The sequence below is a fragment of the Sinohyriopsis cumingii genome, chromosome 3, assembly GCF_028554795.1.
Source record: "Sinohyriopsis cumingii isolate HCF-2022 chromosome 3, ASM2855479v2, whole genome shotgun sequence".
NCBI lineage: Eukaryota > Metazoa > Mollusca > Bivalvia > Unionida > Unionidae > Sinohyriopsis > Sinohyriopsis cumingii.
Window position 1 is genome coordinate 116,581,232 of NC_142963.1, and position 26,214 is coordinate 116,607,445.

The following is a 26,214-nucleotide window of genomic DNA, read 5'->3' on the forward strand; positions in this document are numbered from 1 at the left end:
AAACAAAATACACTACAAGAAACAACGTAAATGAATGTATGCCGCATTCCAAACTAAATACACAAGCGCATATTCATCGTTACACAAGTCAACATTATTACTGCGCACATAACTCCGCCCAGATAAATTTGAACTTAGTCGTGCGCTCAGCATAACTTTCGAAAGAAAATGGCGTGTCTAGTTAAAATTGAAATTTGGAGTGATATTGTGAATGAATGTGAATTGCAACAACTTTTACATTTGATCTGGAATGAATAGATTTTGGTATGTTTCTCGATTCTAAAAAATTTTGTGATTATGGACTGGATTTGTATGTGACGATTCCACATGAAATACATGAGATTGAAGAAGCTAGGGAGAAGCGTGTTGACATCTGCAAATGTGTTTCTGTTTCTGTCACTGAATGTTTGAAATCATAATGTGGGAAAATATATGAAGTCTTTCAATTGCAAGTATCAAAAAGACGCTATGGAATTTAATGCTTATTCCATTTGGAGTGCAGTAAGAATGATTCAGTTGCACTTATCATCGAAATTGCAGCACAATTTCGAAATGTGTAATCCAGATTGAAAACCTATGACATGGCTCATGTAATTCGGATTTGCAGAATTAAGACAATACATAATGAAGAAATTCAGGATGTAAAACTGTAAGTATATTTTATTTTGCCATTCTTATCACCAGCTAAAGAAGAGAGTATTTGACTTGTCACTTGTATGTTATTTGTAAGGACCTTATCTTACGTCTGTTATATACTGTAGCTAGCCTAAATCCGTAACATTGTATCAATGCGGAATGTGCCAAAGCAGCTGGTATGTGGCAGTCCACGAAACATCTGTTTTAGTTCATTCAGAAACAAATTTAAACAACCACAACGTAAAGAGCCTCTTAGGCGAGTGTACATGATTTGTGTACAAATCAAAAATGCTGGCGTCTGCGTCCATTGTTTCTTTACAATAGAAAGTAGTTCCTTTATGCACGTGAATGCAATATGTGTATTGTCGCGCGGATTCAATATCGGGTAATACTGCACGATTCTGACAATGTAAAGTTAACGGGGAAAAAATGAACATATAATAAAGCCTAATATATGCCTACAAATAGACTTACACCAGCACCACCTACAACATACACACAGTATTAGGTTTGATAAGTTTTCAGTATACATAATAGGTCGCAATGGCTTTTCGGGGGAACAGAGCTCACCACCAAGACAGCAGTACGGATTTTCGTCAATTTAGTGGAGTCTCCGTGACTTTTATACGCCGAAAACATATATACACTAAATATGGATATTATTAATTTAACACCATGAAAATATGTTATGATAAACAGTAATCGATTTTAAAGTATGTAATATCTAGCAACACAAATAAAGGTGAAACAGGCAAGGGGGTTCAGCTTCGATAATAGAAATCCAAGCAACGACATAGCAAGTAATATCGTCATCTTAGAACTGTTCGTTAGGAATATATAAACGACGCCTATATTTGCTGTGTGCTCGCTATACACAAAATGAAGTGTCGAATTTTGACTTGCAGTGAACTTTAAATTTGAATGCATTGAGCTTGAAATTGTATCGCATTTAAGCCAGAAAAGTCTTTGTGACGGGTCACTTCGACCTTTCATCTCCCCCATGTCAGTGTAAACTTCAAAGAGGCTGCATTCTAACTCAGTGAAATTGACCGGGGTATCTTATCAAGATCCTTAGAAAGTAAACATTTGACCTACCAACCCTAACCAATTGGTAGGAACCTATGTCCACTTATCATTTTTTCAAAGGGAAATTGTCACGCACTGTCGAAAATATATTCTGAGCTGTCTAAACCTGATGAAAGGAATTATTTCCTTGGGAAATATTTAGGGACCGCTGCCTACGATTGGGCAGAATAAATTAGGGTGTACACTTTAGAGCAATCAGACTTTAAAGTGACGACATTAATCGAAATTCTTTAGTCTGAAATTTCCTAGAAAAGGAAACTTTGTCTCGACTCCATGGAAAGCATTAGTGCTTTCCTCGTGAAACAAGAAAGGGACCAGGTGGTCGTCTTGTAAAAAGAAAGACATGTTTAAGTGTTAGGACGCACACGTTCTGAAAGAAAACAGCAATAAGGTACGCAATTTTAGTTTCACGTAATATTCTACTATGAATAGGTTTCCATATTATGTATCGTTCATTCAGTTCATGGAAATGTGTTGATGCTAGAGTTATTATGCAATTTATTTTATTCAATTTCATGGAAATGTGTTGATGCAGTTTACCTTTTAATTTTACAGTTATTAGTTGATTGTAGAATTGACTGCATGCAGTCCAAATGTTCATATGTGCAGGATTTCAAAGGGTTATATGAAATAACTTTCTTTGTTTGTTAGGACGATACAGATTATCGTGAGTTAACGATACTTACCTAATCTGAATTTGTAATGTTTGTATAATCTTGTAGGCTAAGGATTGCTGTGAGTTACAATTTGTGAATTTCATGCAATAGTAATCGAACATGTAGTAACATATGTAAAATAATATGGTACTATTCGATATATGTTCACGTGGTAATTTAAGACATGCCGCTGGAAGCGAGGTCAATGTCCTACCATACTAAGTCAGAATTTAGGCAGTATTGCATAGCAATATGCTCTGAATAACGCTAGTGAATTGTATGTACCTCTAAAGAGTAGGGTATGCAGAATTATGGAGTAATTTGTTCCTTTAAGGAAAAGCTTTCTGAGAGAAAGACGAGACAGTCTGAAGACAGAAGTCTGGCGAAAGAAAGAAGGACGAGGTCAGAATGAAGGGACCAGGAAATCCATGAAGGGGCAAAGCATAGAGCTGAGAAAGGACAACTAGGAGATGTCGATATACGGTCAAAGGGAAGTAAGGTGATGCATATCAATTGTGGACATTCCTCTTTTCACCTTTCGTTATGATGATGAAATAAATCCAAATGGGACACACCTGATAAATTCTATTGATATAACCTAACTTGAATTGGAATTGCCGTTATTAACTTGTTCTGATTAAATTTGTTATTTTCTTGTCAAAAGGGAGCTCGTATTGCTTTATTTCTTCGAAATGTTCTCGCTCAGGTCGCTGTTAAAATTACATTCATCTTTCACTCCCGTCTGGCTATAATATCGAGGGAGGTCATCATCTAGATAACGCCAGCCAAATCCAATTAACCAAACCTCTTACACACAATATAACATCATGAGCAGTTCAAACAGTCAAATATGAAATGTAATTCTGCCCACAGAAAAACGCAAAGTGTTCTGAATGCCCCTCTAGTAACATATATTTGTTTAGCAGAGGAAACAAGTAACCAAGGATGCCTACGTCAAGTGGGCGACAAATAAATCTCAATCATTGCAATGACATTTGATGATATATTACAAGATCTCATGTTCAAAACCCCATCCCCACGAACTAATGCATTTATATGCGCTGATATATGAATTCGCGGCATCCGATATCAGGATAAGATAAAATTAAACAGAGTAGCATCACAAAATACTAGCCTTCATCTACAAGCAATCAGATATCAGACATGATACAATTAAATATAACATCGCAGCATTAATATCTTTTATCTACAACAAAAGGCTACAGCTGTTTTTCCCTGGTCATCAATTGTGTATTTGTTGTCGTGTGCACCCACATGCTCCATAAAACACCAGACATGCTCTATCAAATACAAATGAGCTGCTCTGCATATATTATCACACACGGTTCCATGTTACGACCTAGTCTTATACTAAGTAACATAAAAGAGCGAAAACCAACAAGTTGTGTCAAGTTCAATAAACAATATATTTTCTTAGAATACAAAGCGAAAATTTGAAAAGAACAATCAGCATTGTTAATTAAATCCCAAATAGTAATAAAAATACTATCCTAAGTCTAAATATTTGAAGTTCCGTTTGAATTCCAGTGGTGTTCCAAATAGATTCCAATATTGAATATGTTGATGTAGATGTAGCCTCTAATGTGCTAATATGCGACTGGCCTGGATTATGCTAACAGTCTTTTGATGTAACACAGTAATATAATCCAAAATGTCCTTGTCTGAATTCACTTTAATTCCAAATAAATGTATTAGTCCAATAATATTATTGAGCACTTTGTAACTCCAGTGAATAATAATTTGAATAAATAAATCCACCTAAATTAAAATCTGAACAAAACAATAAGAATGATTCCACTTTGGATGCTAAATCAAGAATGAGTAATTTTTAAAGTACCGTTAAACAACATTAATATAAAAAAATCTAAGACACAAGAATTGAGCCAGGATGTCGGTGAATCTCGACTCTAAAACATTCAAAGTAGTCACCAAATTTAGGAATTTCCCAATGAAAAATTAATATTCTACATTTAGATAGAAATAAACATGTTTACTTCCATTGATAATGATCTGAAAATGTAACTTATAATGATAGAGAATATTAGTTATGTATTATATTAGTTATATAATAAATGTTACTGCTTAGGTAGATCATGTACTTGATTTTGGACTAAAGTCAATTACAAAATACAGTTATACATGACATATAATCATGGACAGAAGTAACAAATATATACATAATACCCCTCACTAACTTTAACAAAAAGGAAAACTATAACCATACTAGTTCATTATTTTTCTTTCATTTCTTCCATAATGTATATACGGTAGAAAAATCAATTCCAACAAGTTAAAAAATATACAAGTGACGTACGGTCTATTTACCGGAAATTATGCTATATACGTTTGAATACGTATATCGGCTACTGAACAGTATCGTAGTCTACTTTCTCATTGATGTAACAACGATAAGCACACTAATTATCGCCATTCCAAATACTTCCATGTAGTGCATCTGACACATTGAACATCACGGCCAATAATAGTGAAACACTCATTTAACTAATGCATACAACGAAGGAAAGTTATTTATAATATAACATAGTTTATTCCACCGAAACTGTATTCGATAGTTAATTCCGACATTTTACTTGCTAGAATATTGCAACAACGCTTTTAGGAAACCAGTGACTTTGTGTTATTTTACCGATTTTCTTTATTGATTTTTGTAAAGTAATGTAGATTGTTTTCTTTAAGTACAAAAGTCAGTAACTGTTTTGCAAAGTAAGAGTTGTCTTCCTGAAATGTTACTTAGCAACTGTTACAGTGAGAACAAATCTCATTTGGGCAATATAACATAGATTTTCAACAACATTGTTGATTTTCAAGGCTTATTGTGCAGCGAACTACAAGGGTAAAGGAAGGTGGATCAATGGGGAGGGGGGAGATACAAATTAACTCACCGATGCAAAACTATTTTCCTTTGTTCAATACAGTGCTTGTAAAATAGATTTTAGTATCGGTATTGTTATTTGAATTTCGTTGATATAGCTTCAACGTAGTTTAAATGGATATATAACTTCTTGTAAATTTTAAGCAAAATGAATATTCATTGCAGCAGTATATATCATACTGCAAGGGCGGGTTAGGGTTGGGGTAGTCAGTGCCTGATTAAACCCTGTGGAGGCCCTTAGGCAGTCGAAATCTTGGGGCCCCCCTCGCCCCTACAATAATACAGTATTTTCTCTAATGAGTCGTTCACGTCAAGTTTTTGTTTCTTTGATTCTTTTTTTTCTCCCTATCTTTTGGAGACAATTTAAGAAAGCTTGATTGTAATTTTCGAGGGCCGCTAAAAGACATGGCCGGTGCCTACTCTGCCCATTTGGTAGTCCGGCACTGTGGGTCAGGTTGACAGGCGGTCCGTTTTCTTGGGATCTTCCTCCACCAAATATATTGACCGTTATGCATAGTCTATCGTGTGTTGAAAAATCGTGTTATACCCCACAAAACTAAGGCATACTGCAGCAAGACAACAGTCAGTGTAGCAATAGACAAATCAAAAGGCAGTCATCATCACATATAAAAAGGAAAAAATCTCTGTAAACAAGAAGATTTATTTAACATTAACATTTCTCCGGAAGAAAAAGGTATTAGGTTTTTACCCCTTTTAAAGTCAATGCGTTACATCAGTGATATAAATAAATCTTCCTTGTAATCAGGCAACGATATAGCCATACCTTTTATTTCCAGATAGAAATCTAGTGGATCGGTGCATTTAACTGACTGCTCATTTCCGTTTGCGTGGCAGTATCATTCTCGTTAAACTGTATCCCTTACCATTGACGTTGCACACTTAAGAAATTATTTTTACTACATATCATAACAAAATGCACATGTATTGTCTCGTTTGCAAGGATGTCTCTATACACTTAGGAACAATTAACTGAGCAACGCCTGTAAACTTGACCTCCAACATTTAACCAATCTATTCGTCTGCAAATATGTGATAAGTCTGAAAACGATGCTTATATGGAAATATACCATAGAGCCTCTCTATACAGATCTTAACAATTTACCACAAAAACCCAGACAGCAATTCACCGTGTAAATGTGACTTCTCACTCTGGATTAATCATCCTCCTTGATAAGCCATATGAAAACTGGTGAATCTAGTATAAGGTCTAGTGATTATAAATAGACACAAAATTATATATTTTTTATTAAAAAACTCCAACAATATAAGACCTTGACTAATCTAACCTTGACCTTTGCTCTTTCGACCTCCGCTCCAGTAGCTATGTTAATATCCCATAGAGAAGGTGTTTACCGTTATATAAAATAAACTTAACCCTGGAAATAATAGGTAATACTGACAGACCCCAAAACAATTTATCGCCTATCTAAATTAAAGTATCGTTTATTAATTCAAACTATCTACGTAGGGGATTAAAGATTTGAAGCGGTCATTACATGCGGAAGTTCTTTTTGTAAAATGATAATTCCAATTGAGAATTAAGCATTTGTGGCATAACATAACGTACTTGTTGTCATATTATACAGAATCTTAGATATGTAATGGCCATTATTTCATAATTTTACTTTGCTTTGAAAAGTTCCATATTGAGGTAGTTTTGTATCATAAATCTTAACAAATATGTTTTAAATTCAACAAATTAAGGATAAATAAAATAGAAAAAGATATATGTCATTGATTGACTATGCATTATAACGTATGAGGTTGTTGTTAATTCGTAATTTATACATGCCCGTATGATTAAAGAAACAAACGTGATGTGTGATGTGATTTGGATTTTTAACGTAGCTTTAACAATGTTTCAGTCATATCGCTATGATGAAACAAACGTGATGTGTGATGTGATTTGGATTTTTAACGTAGCTTTAACAATAAAGTAATTTTTGTTCTTCAACAATAGATGGAATCATTACTGGCATCCACAATGAAAGTTTTGATATATTTACTTTACCATCAGCAACACCAGCACCTCGCCAGATTGCATCATTATCATCACCTTTTCTTACGAGCACAACTGTATGTTTAGCTCCAAAGATGACCTTTCTAACATTTCTGCAAAATCCAAAGATGTGAGACAATGGAATTGCACATGAGAAATTTCTATTATCTCCTGACAACGCTGCTTGGCGTGTTGCAAATCCTCGCGCTATCACCTCGTACAATATCAAAATCAGCAATTGGTCTGGCTGCGTATTCAGGACCATCAGCAACTGGTTGTGGATCAACTGCAGTATTTCGTGTTATTCGTATTTTAGCATACCTGATATGATCAGCATTGTTAGTAATATCCTTAGCAAACATCATTGTTGGACCGGCTGATCTTGTGTAATCATCAGAATATCTCGCTAGACCAATTATTGTTGTAGCAACATCGACATCCTTCTGAATTGATTCAATATTTTTTCCATCAATCATGTATGTGGCGCTATCAAACAGTCATATCGCTATGATGTCTGCAGTGTGACAGTTTATAGTAATGTCTAGCACTGTGGCATCATGCCGCAGACATGTAGCATGATGTCCCACCTAGTCACATTATCCTGACACCAGGCCAGCCAGTCCTAATACTAACCTCTTAATGCTGAGCGCCAAGCCAGGCATCGGTTAGTACTATTTTTGTAAGTCTTTGGTTTGACTCGGTCAGGGATCGAACCCACGACCTCCCGCATCCAAGGCGGACACTCTAACCACCAGACCATCGGAGCGGTAAGAAACAAACGTTACATAAGTTATTGCAAGTAATATTACTAATGGCTGGTGGAATGAGCTATATAAAAAAGTGAGTACTTGAGTCAGTTGTCATTGTTATGTTAAATAAAAGTTTAAGCTTGTATTTTTGTCGTCACCTTTAAAGACTTTCCCATCTTATTTCTTAATGTAAAGATACTAACTTTGTTGCCCCAGTCACGATTCTGGATGCCTCATGTTGTATTTTGTCGAGTACACTTTTCTCGAGTAATATGCATTTGCCACAGACCGCTATACGATATTCCAGAATAAAATAATTTCTACAGATTTTTTCTGTCAGGTTTTAATCTACGTCTGCCCATTATATTAATTGTAAGCCATGCATCTTCTTTATCTGGCCATACTGCATACTGGGACCTAGAATCAATGTAAAATAAACAATCTTTTTTTTGTTGTGGTCAGATATAACGTATCCTTTCGGCAACGTTTAGGATACGCCATACTATTTATCAACCCAATTCAACTTCAATTTACACACAACAATTTGTATTCTCTTTGACATTTATTTCAGTATGCATTAAACCTTTAAATTAAAATCAGTGAAAATACAAGAAAGTAAACTGTTGCAGTTCCATAAAGTATGTATCATGACTCTAATAAAAAACGGTTTTTGGGCCTCTTTTCTTTTATGTCGTTTGTAAGATGCATTTTGTTGCCACGGTTACTTGTGACGTCTAGATGCAGTATTCGCGTGGTAGAAAAGGTAGGCGGACATTCACTGCTGAAGCAATACTGGATGGAAATACCGTATTCTTTTTCTTTTATGATGTCCACAGTACGTTTATTACACTTTACACGTCACAGCGGCTCGTTATGCTTCCTAAAATTTGCTCTCACGTGGGCTAGAAATAATCAAAGTCATTGCATGTGAAGTTTTTGTTTCCTGTATATTAGTAATTAACAGTTTTAAATTATTTTGTTTCACACGGGCGAAAATTCGTTTGGCAAAAGCTGCATCAATGTTCCTGAAATAGATGCATCTTCATGTTCGGTCCATACATAGAAAGCGAGCTTTAATTTTTTTGCGGAATAGGACCATATATTTTTTAATATGCGTGACAGAAAAAGTGTAGGCTGAATCCTAATAATTTTAATACATGTTTAGTCTTTTGAAATGAGACAAAAATCGTCGGCAAATTTAGAAAGAGATGCGCTAAAAGACGGATGGAGAGGCTTTTACGTACAAAAACTGGTAGTGTTGTAGTCAAAATATGGACAGAATATCGTTTATCATAATTTTCACCATTCTTCCGATCTAACTAAAGTTTGGAAGGAAGGAAATTATTTGTCACAAAAGCTATCTGACAGAAACCATTCTTTAAAATAATCAAGATGTTGTCCTTAAAAGACGTTCAAATATTCAATTTAAAATGAAGAGGTGCCACCCCTTAATTTGGTGAACGAAGTCGTTTGTAACGGTGTTCTTTTCTCCGGAGTACTCCAACAATAATGATGTAATGTATCAGACAAATTCTGTTAGTGAATAATCTAATAATAACATTCGCACGTGGCTCACAAATTGATTCAAGAAGGAATGAACAAAGTGGATCTGAGAAGAAAAAGCGTGAGTTAGATTTTTAAAAATACGACTCAGTTGAATATTGGTGATTGGCTGGGGTGCTTGAATGCTTTGAAGAGCGAACCTGGGCTGAAGACAATCCGAGATAGCGTGGTGTTTACTTTTTTTGCTTGCAACAGTGATGTCATCATATCTTGTGTTCCAGATTTAGACTGATCTCGGTTGACTCACGGATGTTGCCGAGCAATATCGGATTAATTCGTACACATATGAAAAATGGAAGGGTTTCTCGGTTCGAGAGAGAAATTACATGGCTCATGATGTGGTGAAACATCGATGTTATCTGGTTTTAGTGGAACCCACTGATGTTTAGGACCATTATCTTTCAAGATTCAGTATTATTAAGATGATTTGTTACATACACTTAGCGGCGACTTTGGGGATTTAAACTGATAATATTTTTAACCAGGTGACACTCCATACAGCATAACTCCATAATTGTTAGCAATGCAATACTCCTAACACTGATGCTGAAGTTCTTGTGTTTATCACGTGATTAAAGACACAAAATGAGGGATCGATCTAATTAATACGTTTGTTATTCACTTTGATGTTTATAATTATAATATATCTGACGAACAATTTGTCCAGCACTTCATGGGTAGGGGAATTCCTCAACAAATTTGTACTGAATAACACATAGTTTCTTACTAATAGAAATGTTTTTGCTTTTATTTTTGTTTTGTTTTGCTTTCTTTGTTTGTTTTTCTGTTGTTGTTGTTTTAAATGTGTCTTTATATAATTGAGGTTCGATTTGGTCATTTTTAATAAAAATTTAGAAAAATGCTAAAAATGAAACCATGGTAAATGAACGAATTTACTCAAATTTATGCCGCTGGGATAATTCACAGATAACATGACTTTCTCTGTATTTATAATATCGTTATAAAAATGTCTGTAATATTTATCCCAGTTCTTGAATCGGAGCATTGCATTTTGTACCTGATAACTATGCTTCTTTGGAGAATGACTGATTTACCTGTAGAGAACGCCATCAAAAGTTTTATATGACTCGTGTCAGCATTTCACACACAGAACGGAAATTCTCCACCTCAGAATGTGTGATTCATGCCTTCTCAAGTAATTGCGCTATTTGATCCGTTGGACTGTACTCATTTGACCAGTAGGGGAGGACAGTATCGCCGTTCTTCCTACGATGTAAGATTGTAATGGTCGCCAGTCCTCGTGTGCTGGTATGGTGATGGTGGGTCACAACAATCAAACATAAACATTTGTATTTTTGTTCATGTATGCATAATTTTGTGATTTATATATGTAATTATGCGTCATGCTATTGCCATTCTCGTATCTGTACAATTATATTGTTATTAATCTCATCAAGGAGGAGATAAAGATGGATGAGCAGTGAAGTAAAAAGATTTTAAATGTGTAGGCAACTGTTACAAATCCAAGATAGCAAATTATTATAGAAAGAGGCAGCTTTATTACATCCCAGATAAAGGTTTTAATGTTTTTTAAAAAAAATAATTTCTACAAAATGAACACTACAAGTTCAGAAAAATGCCATTTTTTTATTGAAATCTATTAGTTGCCAAATATGTGAAAAAGCAGCAGAGGGGCTGTACAGACCGAAACTTTTTGCACAATAAACCCCTCCAGGAAACTATTCCTCGATAGAGGGCTTATTTCGACGAAATAAACCCTTCTATTCAGAATACAGGACAAAAAAAAATGTCCCCCGAAAACTCGAAGAGTTTCCAGGGACAAACTCGTTGAGTTTGCACTGACAACTTGGGTTACTTCAATAAATCTGAAACAGTTTCCGTGGCGGGGTCGTTATTGAAAAATCCATGGGTCGGGTCCATCCCCTCTGCTGCTCTGGGAAATGAGTTTCCAAGGAAAAACATTTTTATGTTAGCGGAATTAAATCATTGACAAATAAATAATGGCAAATATTGGAGAAGCACATACGACTAGATTAGCTCGAGAACGTCTCGAAGCAATTCAGAAATTTCTTCCTGTCCGTGATAGTGTCAGACAAAAATTACAACTAAGACAGCAAGCACGGGAAGGCTTTGCAGAGACTACGGAGGAATTATTTAAACCCGTGACCAAAGCTACTGAAAAATCCGCAGCTGTTACCAAAGAGGCTTTAATAGAGCAAAGGAAAATTTTACAGGATATTTCAGCTGGACTTAAACCCCCGCCTCCACCCGATGAAGTTGTTGTGTCAGTACCTGCTGGTAAGCGAGTAACAGGGAGAATTACTGACCCCGCCAAAAGATTTACGCCGGATTATATTGAACTTCTTAAAAATGTACCAGAAGAGAAATTACCTGAGACAATACTGTTAGGATTGATTAGAAGAGATGTGTCTTTAAACCCAGAACACGGTTCTATGACAGATGATAATTTTATCAAATATTCGTATCGTATACGTGAAAATAAAAAACAAATCAGCAGGGACGATACAAAATACGATAGACTTGTAGATGCTATACGTAAACTTGAAATTCCACCATCGCAACCTCAAGAAGAAAAATCACCGTTGCAACACACAGAACGACAACAATATCCTTCACGGCGAAGAGCAATAGATCCTGACCTAACTCCGTTAGGTGAATACGAGGCTGCATCTGAAGGAAGTCCACGGGGCCAAAAATCCAAACAAACTAGGTCGCCGATAATTGACTTAACAACATCTTCTGAAAGTTTGCCGCAAGACATTTTATCCCCAAGAATTGTACCATCAACAACAGGGAGGGGTTTAGGATCCGGTTTTATTGCCTGCCCTAATAATATCATCGATGATGTATCACGGTTGGAAGTTCTCATCGGAGGAAGACGTGCCGGAAACAATTCTCCGGAAATTATAAATGAAGCCGCAGATATCTGTCAGAGACTATTTCAGCGTGGCATCATGGATATCGGCATCTATCGTGGACTCATTGATGAACTCGCAGACGGTTACCACAGCGACTAGCAAATTTAGTTAGAGAAACAATAATTAAATAAAATGATACTACACGATTCTTTTCGCAGACCAAGAAGTGTCAGAGTAGTAAACTCACGATTACCAGTATACGAGGTTGTTTACGGAGATGGAGTCGGTGATGTTGTTAGGGATTTAGTCACAAGAATCGCTCCGAAAGCTGGACCGTTAGCAAAACAATTCGCGATGAAAGCCGCTGATGTTGTCAAGGATAAAGCCATTGGCACTGTTGGTAGTCTTGCCGGGAAAGCATTTCAATCAATCAAGGATCGACTAGCACAGCTGATACGAAAAAAAAACCCAGTCGAGAGGTTGGTGCCAGTAAAACTACCATCCACTGAAGCTATGCCGGCAAATGTTAGTAGCGTAGTAAATAAGGCCGTAAATCAGAAATTAGCTGAGATCGCAACAGCAGGAATTACCTCCAAAGCGTTGCAAGATAGTGTAACTGCTAATTTGATAGCTGGTAGTGGTTTCCGGTGACGATAACATTTTAATTAGATCATCACAAATAATAATAATGTTTGCACGAAAATCCAATGACGCGTTTGATATGTCCAAACCAGTACTTAAAGATGATTCTGTACGTGATTTTCAATATTATTCTTATGAAGCACGTGATCCTAACCAACGCGGAAGAATTGAACTACAGGTCCAGGATACAAGTAGATACTTCTTGCCCGCTGAGGCCTTCATCGAAGTTGAAGGTAGGCTTTTAAAGAATGATAACACTAACTACGGAATCGGCGACCGAGTTGGATTTGTTAACAACGGCATCATGGCGTTATTTAAATCCGCTATTTACATGATAGATGGAAAAGAAATTGAAACAATTCATGATAACGTCGACGTTGCCACAACAATTCTCGGGTTGGCGAGATACTCGGATGATTACACCAGATCAGCCGGACCATCAATGATGTTTGCAAAGGATATAACCGACAGCCCCGAGAACAGGAATGTAACAATGAATAATGCCGGTGACGCAGTTGCATCGATGAACGAAAATTTTAATTTGGGTTTTGCAACACGTAGATCGATGTTAAGTGGAGATGAAGAGTTCTCAGGTGTGATTCCATTGTCTCACATCTTTGGATTCTGCAGAGATGTCCACAAGGTCATATTCGGTGCCAAACACACAGTTGTACTTGTGCGAAAACCTGATGATAATGACGCTATCTGGCGAGATGCTGCTGTTGCCCCTGGTCAGGTAATACTAACTAAACTGTGGTTGTGGATGCCAGTGTTGTCTCCGTCAATCACCGAAGAACAACGACTGTTGTCTTTCATGGACACGGGCGGTAAATCACTGCTATCCTGGAAAACAACAACCACAGACGTTATTCAGGGTGATAATGGTGGGTTGTTTACATGGCATATATCATCGCAACAAGGAGTATCAGCACCACGACATATTTTCATTGCATTTCAATACCGTGCTAGAACAGATAGCCAGGAAAGAAATCCAATGGTATTTGATACACTTGGAGTTTCTGAAGTTTCGTTGAGAATAAATGGGCATCAGGAGCCATCTGAGGATATATTAATAGATTTCGAACATCATCGTGTCGCACGCGCGTATCATCGTCTGATGTCATTTATGGGGCGCGACCTTAATGTAGACACTGGCCTGCAAATATCACAGCGAGACTTTATGAGTTTATATCCGATTTATTACTTTTCGCTGGAACATCTTGATCTGGTTAAACAATCTGTTGTCGACCTACATTTCCGAGCTCGTGTAGGTGTTCCTGCTGGTGGTTACAGAGCGATTGCTGTCATACTCTCCGATAAAGCAATGCTGCTTGAAGGTGTTGGCGGACGAATGAGGGTCATCGACGCTCCAATCGAGAATATGTAACGCAATTAAAATCAAACTTAGGATATAATGTCATACAGTCATGTTAATGTCACCTTGACTTCCGGTCAAACGAAGAAATTGCAATCAAAGAACGCAAGCACGTGCGGGACATCAATAACACTAAAACGAGATCAGATTACTGGTGGTCCAAACAAATTGTCGTTGACTAATACTCAGCTTAAACATTTTAATAAGGCACTAACAGCAAAAACCGGTGTCCGACTTGATTTCTCTGCTGCAGCTATCAAGGACATGACTAAAACCGGTGGAATATTTCCTCTTCTCGCAGCAATACCGGCGTTGATTGCCGCGGCAGCACCAGCCGTAGCAAAAGCCGCAGCACTCGGTGCAGTTGGAACTGCAGCTGGAATGGCACTAAAAAAGGCAACGGGAAAAGGATACAAGAAAAAAAAGGGACGCGGTCTAAGACTACCAGGAACTCCACCATCATGGTATCCAAAAAAATTCTAACGCCGTTGAGCAATTTTGATTTACTCGATGCTGTTAAAAAATTGCGTGTAAAACATTTCAGAGGCGTATTTATGCGAGATCAATTACCGCAACGACCGAATAATCCAGAAACTGGCATTATCAATCTCGACAACAAAGATGGTCCGGGAACTCACTGGGTTGCTTACGCGATCGATCCACGTGGAATTATCTATTTTGATTCGTACGGTTTAGCACCGCCAGTTGAGTTTCTCAAGTATGTCAGCAGATTTTCTAATGTTCCAGTGTGGCAGTCAACGTTACCAACACAAACATTAATTGATCCGCCCATTTGTGGGAGGGAGGTTTTAAATGTTCTTGATGCAATCTCAAGAAATCCAGCAACTCCTCCTCATAAAGTAGTGTATGAATATACCGCATCGAGAAATGCTAGCATTTGAAAAACAGCAATAAGAATAATGGTGGATATTTACGGAAGACCTTTCACACGAGGAGGTAAACCAAGCACAGATGCTGATCTCTCAAAATATGCGACCAAAGATGAAGTCGATAATCTTTTGAATATAGCTGGAGTTGACCCAGATGAAGTTGCTATTTTCCAAGACAGGCAAGGAAAACTAAGAACGAGCAACATTAAGTGGAATGATATAATTCGCAGAGTTCTTGGAGCTACCAAGGATAACTTCGTTGCATTTAGTGATGGCGGCCGGATCAAGGACTCGAATATATCAATCGCAAGCATCAAAGACAGTATTGATAAAGGTGTTGATAAATGTGTGAAAAAAGCCGGTGACACGATGACAGGCGAACTCAGCATGAGCGGCAACAAAATAACCGCGTTAGCGAATCCCGAATCCGACCAGGATGCGTCAAACAAACAATACGTGGACATCGTCAACGGTAAACTAAATACGCTGCGTGCAGAGCATGATGTTCACGTGGGCGCGTTTACAAGATTTCGAAGAAACTTCGTAAAAACTGATGAGGTCGTGGATAAGTTCTTTGGGACTCCTCCAGTCGTCGATGTAAAACTCGCTGATGTAAAGACCGACATTAACACGATCAAACAAACACAGCAGGATATCGTATCGGGTATTCCTGATATCGTTAACAAAACCAGTTTGATTAAAGTTCCCACTGGAGTTACTCCGGGGCATATCACCAACATCGTATTCACGGTATCATCGGGATTCGCAACATGGTCACGACAAAATAACACTATCAAATATACAGCAACAGCCACCGGTGTTTACAGGTTGTCTGTGTTTTCAGCCGCTAAATTTGAAATCTTCACAACATATCCTTGGAGACATTCCACCGATAAGTATTCCGGGGTTTGCACTGTAATACTAAACAGCGGAACCGAGGAAACATTTATGCTTGAAGCCGAGGACGATAGTTTAACAGCAACATCTTACTGGTTTTGTTTGGAATTCGTCGCTGCAACGCCTCAATTGGTTACCGCGTAATTGAATAATGTCAACGACGCCAGATGCTCAACAATATCGATACAATCAAGTCCGTGAGTGGCAATCTGAGTTAAAAACTGTCATCGAAGTAACTAGTCAAAAAGTAAAAAAATACAAGCGCCGCATAACAGTGCTGGATATTATGGTTTATTCAGTATCTGCCGTTGTTGCATCTGCCGGAGCAATACTATCAGCGGTCACTCCGGTAACTGCAGCAGTCGCCGCCACGATCTGTGTTTCCGCGGCCACAACAACAGCTGGAGTTTTCGGCATCATAGCAAAAAAAATATCATCATGTGCTAACACAAAATTACACGATTACACGACAAAATTAAATACAGCCACGACCGCATATCAGAAATTATCATCGCTGATATCATCATCGTTAGACGTGCAAAGTAGCGACGCTACGATATCAGATTCTGAATTCAAACTAATGTCAGATGCGTACAATGACTATTTGAAAACTAAACAAATAAATAATGTCAATAGAACTGCTTCAACAAATAGTCACAAACACAACACCGGTAAGGACCACAATGATCTCAGTGTCCTCGACGACACCAGAATTCGGTATTAATTTTCGAACTCCAATTCCAGTGAGTGAAATCGCGTTAGCAAAGCTCAGTGTGTATCACAGCTGGCCCAATGTTAGGTCGGCATCATTTGGTGGTCTGCAGCCAAATAATTCATTCGTGTTCGGGAAAAGCAAAGCCGACTCCGGCGAACAGGGTGAACTTGACTGGAATACAATTACACTTCCCACTGGGAGTTATCAGATCGAAGAAATCAATAATGAGATACAACGCCAAATAAAACGAATCACCGGCAAGGAAGCCAAAATATCTATAACAGCTCATGAACCAACGCTGTCTGCGGTCATTGAAATCTCAACGCCAGGATACGCCGTGGATATTTATAACAGCTCAATCCGAACATTATTAGGATGGCCAAAGGCCCCCGAGGTTAAACCTCGTCCACCAAAACCTGAAAAATCGGATTTTATGACCTATAAAGAAGCACTACACGACCTCGAGTACAATTATTATTTACTCCTTGCAGATCAATTACTAGCAAGAAAAAGTACTTTAATGCCCGATACTTGGAGTATAGAAGCTCCACGTGTTAAGGGGGGGCAGGAGCTCCGTGTTTACCGTCTAGATGATATAGAATCTGAATTATTTATTCCGATCAATCTAGTACATAAACAACAGCTACAACTCCTGCGAGTATATTTCCAAGATTATATTTCTGATTTAACAAGTCCGCGTGATAATATTATCACAACCATAGAAAAACTAAACAAACTCGCATCGGCCATGGAAACTATAAATCTAAGAATAATTCAGGCTTTACTGGATCTTAAAGACTATATCGATGATAATTATAGACAGATAGCCAGAGCAGATTTTGCAATTAAATATGGTATTCAAGTGAATGATATTTCAGATTTTAAATTTCCTGGATATAACGTGCCCGAGCTGAGAAAATCAGTCTCTGATCTCATCGATCAATCTTTCGAAGATATTCTTGCCGCGTACGAACGAATAAAACCACAACCTGTTATTCTCAAGCACGACAACAGTACAGCATCCGATGGCAGACACATCTCACCCGGGATCGTAAATATCACAGATGTTATTGTGGTCAATCTTGTATGTGACGTCATCGATGGCAGTTACAGCGCATCAGATACTACGACGGCACAACAGGGGTTTATCCTGTATACGTTCACACCAAGAGACCCCCCTGGTTTTCTGATTGTGCAAGAACCAATCAATCCGGTCTATCTACGGTGTCATAACCCGTGGTTGTCAACGATAAATTTCAAACTCACCGACCAGAGGGGGAATTTGTTGGACCTGCGTGACGAGACTGTTAGTATAAACTTACTGGTGAAGTCCTAAGTCAAGGGATCCATAATATTTATAATAGTTTTTTTTTCTGCACTGATCCATTTTCGTCATTTTATCGTGCAAATACCCTATCAAAACCAGCATAAGTTATCGTTGAAAGTGCTAGCACGCATTTAAAAAAAAACGGTTGTGTATAATGTATCAACCCGAGTACATTCATGCACGAGTTCATATTCATGATAAGCAAATTCTTTACGAGGCAATAAAAACCGCATTTCAAATACAGACATTCCCAGAACAGTATTTCCCCGTTAAAATAGTTATTGACGTGTATGGTGACGAAGACTTCTTGTTAACTCCGTCACAATTAACAGAGCTACAGCAAAATCATATGATCATAGTTTGGTGTCAACGAGAACAGATTATGAACTATTCTCATTCCTGTATTGATGTTGAAACGCTTAAGCAAATCCTGAAAATCTGAAAGCGCCCTTCACTTGAGAAACTCTTTGAGTTTCCAAGGGCAAAAAAAATAATACACTTTTTTTTTTACCCGTGGAAATGTGCTTTACACTCCAAGCGGGGGGGGGGGGGCTAGCGTTCTCAGGTTCTACTTTCACTTTGTGCTGTGAGTCACACGCTATGCGGTTTATACTTCCTTGTCGGCCTCGTAGTCAGAAACACTAGTATTTTTGTCAGAAATGCAAGGCATTTCCGTGTCTAGATTCTTTATATAACCTTTTAACCGTCTCACCCTGGTGCTAATTAATTTTCGAGTCTCATACTCTTGTGACAATCCAAGACGAATCTTCTCAACTGCACGGCACAGTGGAATAAATTCAGATACCTGATTTTCAGTTATCCCGGCAAGTGATCTGTAAACACGATCTTGCAAACCCTTAATGAACCTATAACGAGCAGGGAGATTGTTCTTCCCCAAGCGTGATAGCTCATTCAAGGATTCAAAATCTGACATAATTGTTTCAGTGTCTAGTAAAATATTAAAACCTCGCTGTTGTAATTCTTTAATTTCAACAAGTATGGTATTTATATTTTCGTGATTCATATTATTATATATTTTTATATTTTTAATAGAAACACTTTGCATGAGAAACGCTAGCTTTCCAAAACAAAACGAGACAGTCGGAAACATTTATCCCCTGCAAGGGCCTAGATCGTCAAATAACGTTCTAGAACCCCACGAGGACTGCTTCCGACATGACAATACAACATGTAACACGAAACACTTTATCCCCTGCAAGAGCCTCTAGATCGTCAAATAACGTTCTATAGGCTCAAGAAGACGTGTTTAGTGAATTGACAAGGACAAACATATAACACGTAACTTATCCTAAGGACGGACCCCTCTGACTGCCAAGTGACTCAGAGGCACATTTATTTACAAGACGAGACAGCCCTGGCTTCTAGGATCGAGTTCTCTAGCAGGCCCGGCAAACATTTATTTGACAACACAAACAACCTTTACCTCTGATTCGAGTATCACAGCAAGCAAAGGTACAATGAACATGTAATCTTATCCTAAGAGACGGTACAGAACAGACAACCTTTACCTCTGATTCGAGTATCACAGCAAGCAAAGGTACAATGAACATGTAATCTTATCCTAAGAGACGGTACAGAACAGACAACCTTTAACCTCTGATTCGAGTATGACAGCAAGTAAAGGCACAATGAACATGTAATCTTATCCTAACTTATCCTAAGACCTTATCCTATGACGACACAAACATACACAGGTGGGTCATTTTCTACGGTCAGCAGCAGAGCAAAACCATCCATTGAATCGACCATTGGATGGTGCACAAAAGACACCCGCCATTGGCGGATTAAATTTATGGTTTTGCTTGCGCGTGCTGACTTTCGATCGACCCAAAGGTCTTAGGGAGCGATTTCGTATATAACCCAACTGTTACTTGCGAGTTGGAAATTCGCTCTAGCAGTGGGCGGGACTTGTTTAAAATATTTTAATTGTATGTTTTCTTAAGCGCGGTCATATAACAAGCACAGAAGAGCAAAACAGTCGGATATATTCAGTAAAACGAGGATATTGTTTGTAAAAAAATATATATTCTACGGTAAATAAATGATTACATGTTATGAACTCGATAAAATATTTTATCAGGTTTGACTCTGTCAGGGGAAGTAAATCCTCTGACCCAACGACAACTCTGCAAAGCGTTGCACATTCCCGGAGGAGTTATCGTCGCTTGTGTCAGGGATAAAAAGGTACATAACTAAATGTGATCTTCTGTTTAAGCTTTTTTGAAAATGCTGTTTTGTAGATCCCATCTGCGACATGCTGTACAGAAGGTGGACAAATATCGAAATACCTACCGGCTGCGGCTATTGACTGGAATACAATTTCTTCACCTGTAATTGCGTTTATAGATTTAATAGCTCTTCTTGCAACTGTTTTACGACACCCTGTGTTACCCAGTAAGCAGTTCTTGCTCTGAGTGACCACACGAAGATTGTTTATAGAGTTATCAAGTATGTTACCGTTAATGTGATCAATGACAAAACCTTTAGGGATCACTCCAAAGAAACATTCGTAAATAACACGATGACATAAATACCTCTTTCCGGCGGCAGTAAATCTTGAATAACCACCATTATCAACTGTACCAACTTGTTTCCTCAGCCTGCAGTTTCTCACTATGCCATCTCGGTTTGCCTCATAATTTGGAATAGTTGGATGTCGGACGAATTCTTGATTCATTATACTATAAGCAAATCATTGTCTAATTCATAATTTGTCTGAAAACTTATTTATGTAATCACGCTCGCATTTGAGAGCGTTATCACAGTCTGGATTTTTTTTATCATAATACCGTTTTAGTTCTCGATAGCGTTTTCCACCACACGCTGAACATAATTGCGTTTTTCCTCGTACTCCAATGCCGCATCTGATACACGGTATCGGTCCTAGACTCCCACCGCGGACCTGTTGAGCATGTTGTCCACAGTATTCGCCTCTGCAGGGTTTGCTACACGGCGCTGATGAATTTAGTTTGATCCACTTGCATTGGTTCATCATATAATATATTTGTCTATTTAAATATTTGTCTTAATTATAATAATGGGTTTTGAAAGACTATCCAGAATAAAACCCATATCAGGTTCTAGATTCGATCTTGACCGGTTAACCGCTGATCCACGACGAAGAGAGTTAGCAGAGGTAATTGGTGTTATCAAGAATGCCAAAGAAGAGTTTCGTCGTGATGGTGCCGCACACACGTGGTCTTCGTATAAAATTATCCTCGGAAACGCGAGCGTTTCTCGGGAAATGCAAAGCATTTCTCGTGACCGTATCATTGATGCTACCATGAACGATACAATCGCGCGTAACATAATTGGGTATCTCGACGATAGAAGATATTTCGTACAGATAAAATTTATTGTTGGAGTCGGCGAGGGAACGTGGATTATCAGAGACAAACTAGACCCTGTTCTTGATGCCAGAAGGGGCGGAAAAACCGTTCTGTTAAGTAAAGACTCAAAACCGGGAGTACTTGTTGGGATTGATATACCATATTATGCCAGAGCGTATCCTGTGACCGCAGTCATTTATGGAATTTATCCGATGAAGAAACCACGCGTTGATAAACTCAAACCGATGAAGGTGTCGGTGTTGAATTGTGTAGCTGAGCGAGTAATGGAACATTTTAAAAATGCAATGCGAGGAAACGGCCTAACACCGCTAAGACAAACTAAAATAACAGCGTGGGCGACACGAGTAGCGGATAAAGGAGCGTCAATAAATGATGTTGCTGAGCTAGAGCGAATACTAAAATTTCCTATAACGGTTTCATCGTTAACCGGTGAGGTATTGTATGAGTGTAAATACAATTCCCGTGGAACACCAATAACTATTATCGATCATAACAGTCACGCCTGGACTGACTCGGTTAGGATATTTCCGCAAGACCGTGTTGTGAAGTATTATCCGGAATTGCAAAGCAATTCTCGGAGCATGTTTGATTTTATTTATCAGATAAGTAAAACCGATCCAGTGTCTGTGTGGTTATTCAGAAGTAGCGAAGATGGAGAATATGATCAGTTTGTGAGACCCAACGGGGAAATATACAGAACAATGGCGTTACAGCAGGAAATGAAAAAACTCGCAGAAAAATATCATGCTGGCAACACTGATACGTTACTGACACACTGTTTTACTGTCCCGGGTGTTGTCGCGCATGTAGCCCGGGAACGAAATTCATGGAGACCAACTCCGAAAAGTTTTCTTGCTGATATCCAGCAGAGCTGTGTCGAATACGGACACGGCGGTTTGTGGAATACTCAGTATGATCACCGCGGTATGATATCCGTGGACATGACGGCGTGTTATCCAGGAAGTTTCCTTGGGCGTGGAGAATGCAGCGAATATTTTAAACGGTTTGGCCACGCTGGCAATACCATGACAAGAGTAGCTGTCAACGGTGTTTTACCCGATTTTGACTTGACCGGATTTGCTTGTGTGTCGTCGTTTAAATTCGCTAAGGATTTACATCCTGTGTGTTATGTTTGGTTTGGCAGACATTTCGTTGAGAAGCGATGGGCACCGATAGTGTTATTGCGATACATGCTTGACAGTCGAATACTGTTGTCGCTGACGGTCAGCGAAGCGATTATATGTTATTGTCGTCAAACCGAAGTTTGGTTGCCAACTCCAACGCCGGTTACGTTAGAAGAAGTCATCGAAGATTGGTCACGAGAATATCCAGAAACTTCTATCGACGCTATCATCAAGAAAGCTCCTGAAGTACTTAAAAGCAAACTCAGAAATGATGAAAGCACAGCAAAAGATCTAGGACGAAGAATAATAGGGAAATTCACTCAAGGTGGAGCGTATGATCATAAACAACATCACAGTCGATTAATCATGGACAAGACTGAATTGGATCTTATTGTCGCTGATGCAGCCACGAACAACATGTTCTGTAACCGCAAAGATGTGTTTCTGTCAAACGGGGAAAAACTAGGGACTGTTTTTAGTTATATTGACGGAGAATCATCTCAGTACACACATTTGAGATCTTCGATGCTGGCTTATGTATCCATAAATTTGTTGTCGATGATCAATAGATTCCCCGTTGCCGCAGTGAGAGTTGCAACGGATTCATTTTATATCGATAAAAAACACTCAGCGCTGTTGGATAATGTTATATCGGATGATCCATCGTGGGGCTCGTGGAGAATAAAGAATGAAATGTTACACGGATATTGTAAATCGGCTGATGTTGAAATCGAGGATGAGTATCGCAGCGCAGAAATATCTTCGATGGTTTCGTCGGGGGCAACTTCGTTGTTGCCGCCGGTGCACGATCCTGTTACAAGACACAAAACAGTTTATCTGAACGGTCCTGGTGGTTCTGGTAAAACAACTCGAGCGATTGAATTATTTAGAAACTCTGACATGATTGTGCTAACACCCACACACAGACTTGCCAGGGAGATGAGACAACGGGATGTTAACGCGTGCACGTATCACAGTTTTTTCAAATACAGCGGCGGCACGTGGACACCTGAACGAATGGGAACGAAATATATTCCCGAGAAAATCATCTGGGATGAGATAGACACTGTGCCGTTGGATACATTAAAACAGTTTCTGGATTGGCTGCTAAAGAAAAATACCGCAGTGGTGATGTGCGGCGATCATGGTCAACCACCCCCATTTACAGGTGAATCTCCACACGAGTGGCTGAAAACTTTTGTAGATTATTATGAGGAAATAACTAACGATCACAGATCACTCGATGAAACGCTGAAAGAGTTTAAGGCACTGATCAGGCTACAAACCAATAAAGTCCAGTGTGAGATAATGCGTGAAATAATTCCAGAGACTTCGCTGAGCGACTTTTGGGAAACGTGGAAACCAGGTGATTTAATTGTGGCAAGTAGAAAGATAGTCAGGGACACACTTCAGCAGCGGTTATTTCAGTTACATCAGAAGAAATTTCCCATGTTGCCAGTGCCGTTGTGTTATAGACCAGCTGATACGCGATTGCAGAATATTGATGTTGATATTCCAGGGCGCCTGACTGCGTCGGGTCCGGAGAAACAGAATTTAGTATTAAATGATATTGTCACAGTTGATGTTGATGCTGTTGAACAGGCACTGAAAATGAGCAAATCCCCGTGGACGCTAGGATACGCTATGACCATCCACAGTTCGCAGGGACTAACTATTTCAGATACAACAGTTTGGATTGTTGATGATCGCATCGAGTGGTCAAATTTAGTTTATTTAGCCGTGTCAAGAGTAAGAAGGATAGGTCAGTTACGAAGAATTGTATTAGATGATGTTGTCAACGACAGCTCAATCGCTGATGACACAATAAGAAAGAAATTAGCCGGTTACAAACAGAGCGACAAAAAAAATGGTAGAGAGTTTGATCCCAAACAAAGTTTGGATGTTGAATTTGTAATACAATTACAACAACAGCAGAATAATCACTGTGCGAGTTGTAATTGTTTATTGCTGTGGCAGTATTCGAAAAACGACCCAAGGCAATTCACCGTAGATAGAATAGATAGCAGTCGCGGTCATACACGTGAAAATGTGATGTTGACCTGTCTTGAGTGTAATCGACGCAGAGGTGTTGCTGCAGTTATTTAAATGATTGAATCACTTCAGTGCGGATCACTTTAGTGATCGGGGTGGTAATTGTGTATCCTCGGGAATCACCTGAAGTTGCTCGCGTTTAAATCCGCGTTGAGGAGCAGTCGAATCTAATCTGTAGATTGCGTTTCTCCCAGTTGATCTGGTTATGCTGGATATCTTATGTGTAGTAACACTCCATGTGGGATCGGTTGCTCTTTTTTTTCCTCCTTCTAGTTCGCCTGGTTCGTATAAATACCTAACGGTGACATTACCCAGCAGTGGGGACGCTAGCGTCCCTGGCTGCGTTGAAACATTTTGTTGCTGTTGTCCGCGTTCACTGACGCGGGGTATATATTTTTTTGTGATTGCATTTACAGGTCTCATGTTTGTTGTTCTGGTAATTTCATTATTCAGTGCGGCTATCACGTTTGGCAGTCTTGCAACCCATTCACGAGATCTCGTATCGTAAATGAATTCCCTCGCGTACTGGTATCCGAATAATCTCTCAGCGAGTGTTCTATTAAATCGCTCAACAATTGCCTGATCCCGATGAATTTCAGTATGTCCTCGTCGTATGGTAACGTTATGCTGCTTTGTCAGTGATGACACCGCGCCCTGAAATTCCTTGCCAGGATCAACTTGTAATAATCGTGGCCAGTTTAGAGGTCCTCGTTGATAAATTCGTTTAAACGCAGAGGCGACTTCGGACGCTGTTTTAGTCGCTAACGGTTCTGCTTCTTTGTATCTACTGGCAACATCAACTACTGTTAGCGCGTATTTGTATATTTTTCTACGGACAGTATCATGAGGCAGGAATAGTATGTCAGCCTGATGAACTTCATTGGGCACACTAACATCAAAATGTGCAAAGTTGATTTGTCGAGGTGGTGGTAAGTAGATTTGCCATATTGCTTGTTTTGATAGCCAATTTTTGGCAACCTCGCGTGTTACTGATGCCGCGTTGGCGAGTTTATTAATTGCTGAGTTACCTCTCCAGTATCCGATTGGGGAATAATAAATCGCTTGCATTTTTATTTAATTATCCAGCGCCTAATACTAATTTAGATTTCATCGCTGATCTTACTAACCAATTAGCGAGTGACTCCTTAAATGATTTATTTTTTATGGCGCTTAGTGCATGAATTAATTTCACATCCGCGATATGCCTGTCTTGTAGATCTTTACTTCGATAAGCAACATCATGTATGTGACACGCTGCGTCGATAGCGTTTATCGGATACTCTCCCGGTTTTGGTTTAGATTGTTCATCAAGTCTGATATCTAGTCGGGTCCCTGG

General features: G+C 38.8%; 1 long non-coding RNA gene across 3 annotated transcripts; it reads left to right on the forward strand.

Moving 5' to 3' along the window:
- Nucleotides 1-52: 52 nt before the first annotated feature.
- LOC149803661 (uncharacterized) lies at nucleotides 53-10,863 on the forward strand. Of its 3 annotated transcripts, none has more exons than XR_016419969.1 (3): nucleotides 53-649; nucleotides 2,713-2,877; nucleotides 10,666-10,863. It is a non-coding gene; the product is annotated as an uncharacterized LOC149803661 (long non-coding RNA). The 3 variants fall into 3 exon arrangements; XR_016419970.1 differs by having other exon boundaries at nucleotides 2,713-2,872; XR_016419968.1 differs by lacking the exon at nucleotides 10,666-10,863 and having other exon boundaries at nucleotides 54-649; nucleotides 2,713-3,041.
- The last annotated feature ends 15,351 nt before the right edge of the window (nucleotides 10,864-26,214 follow it).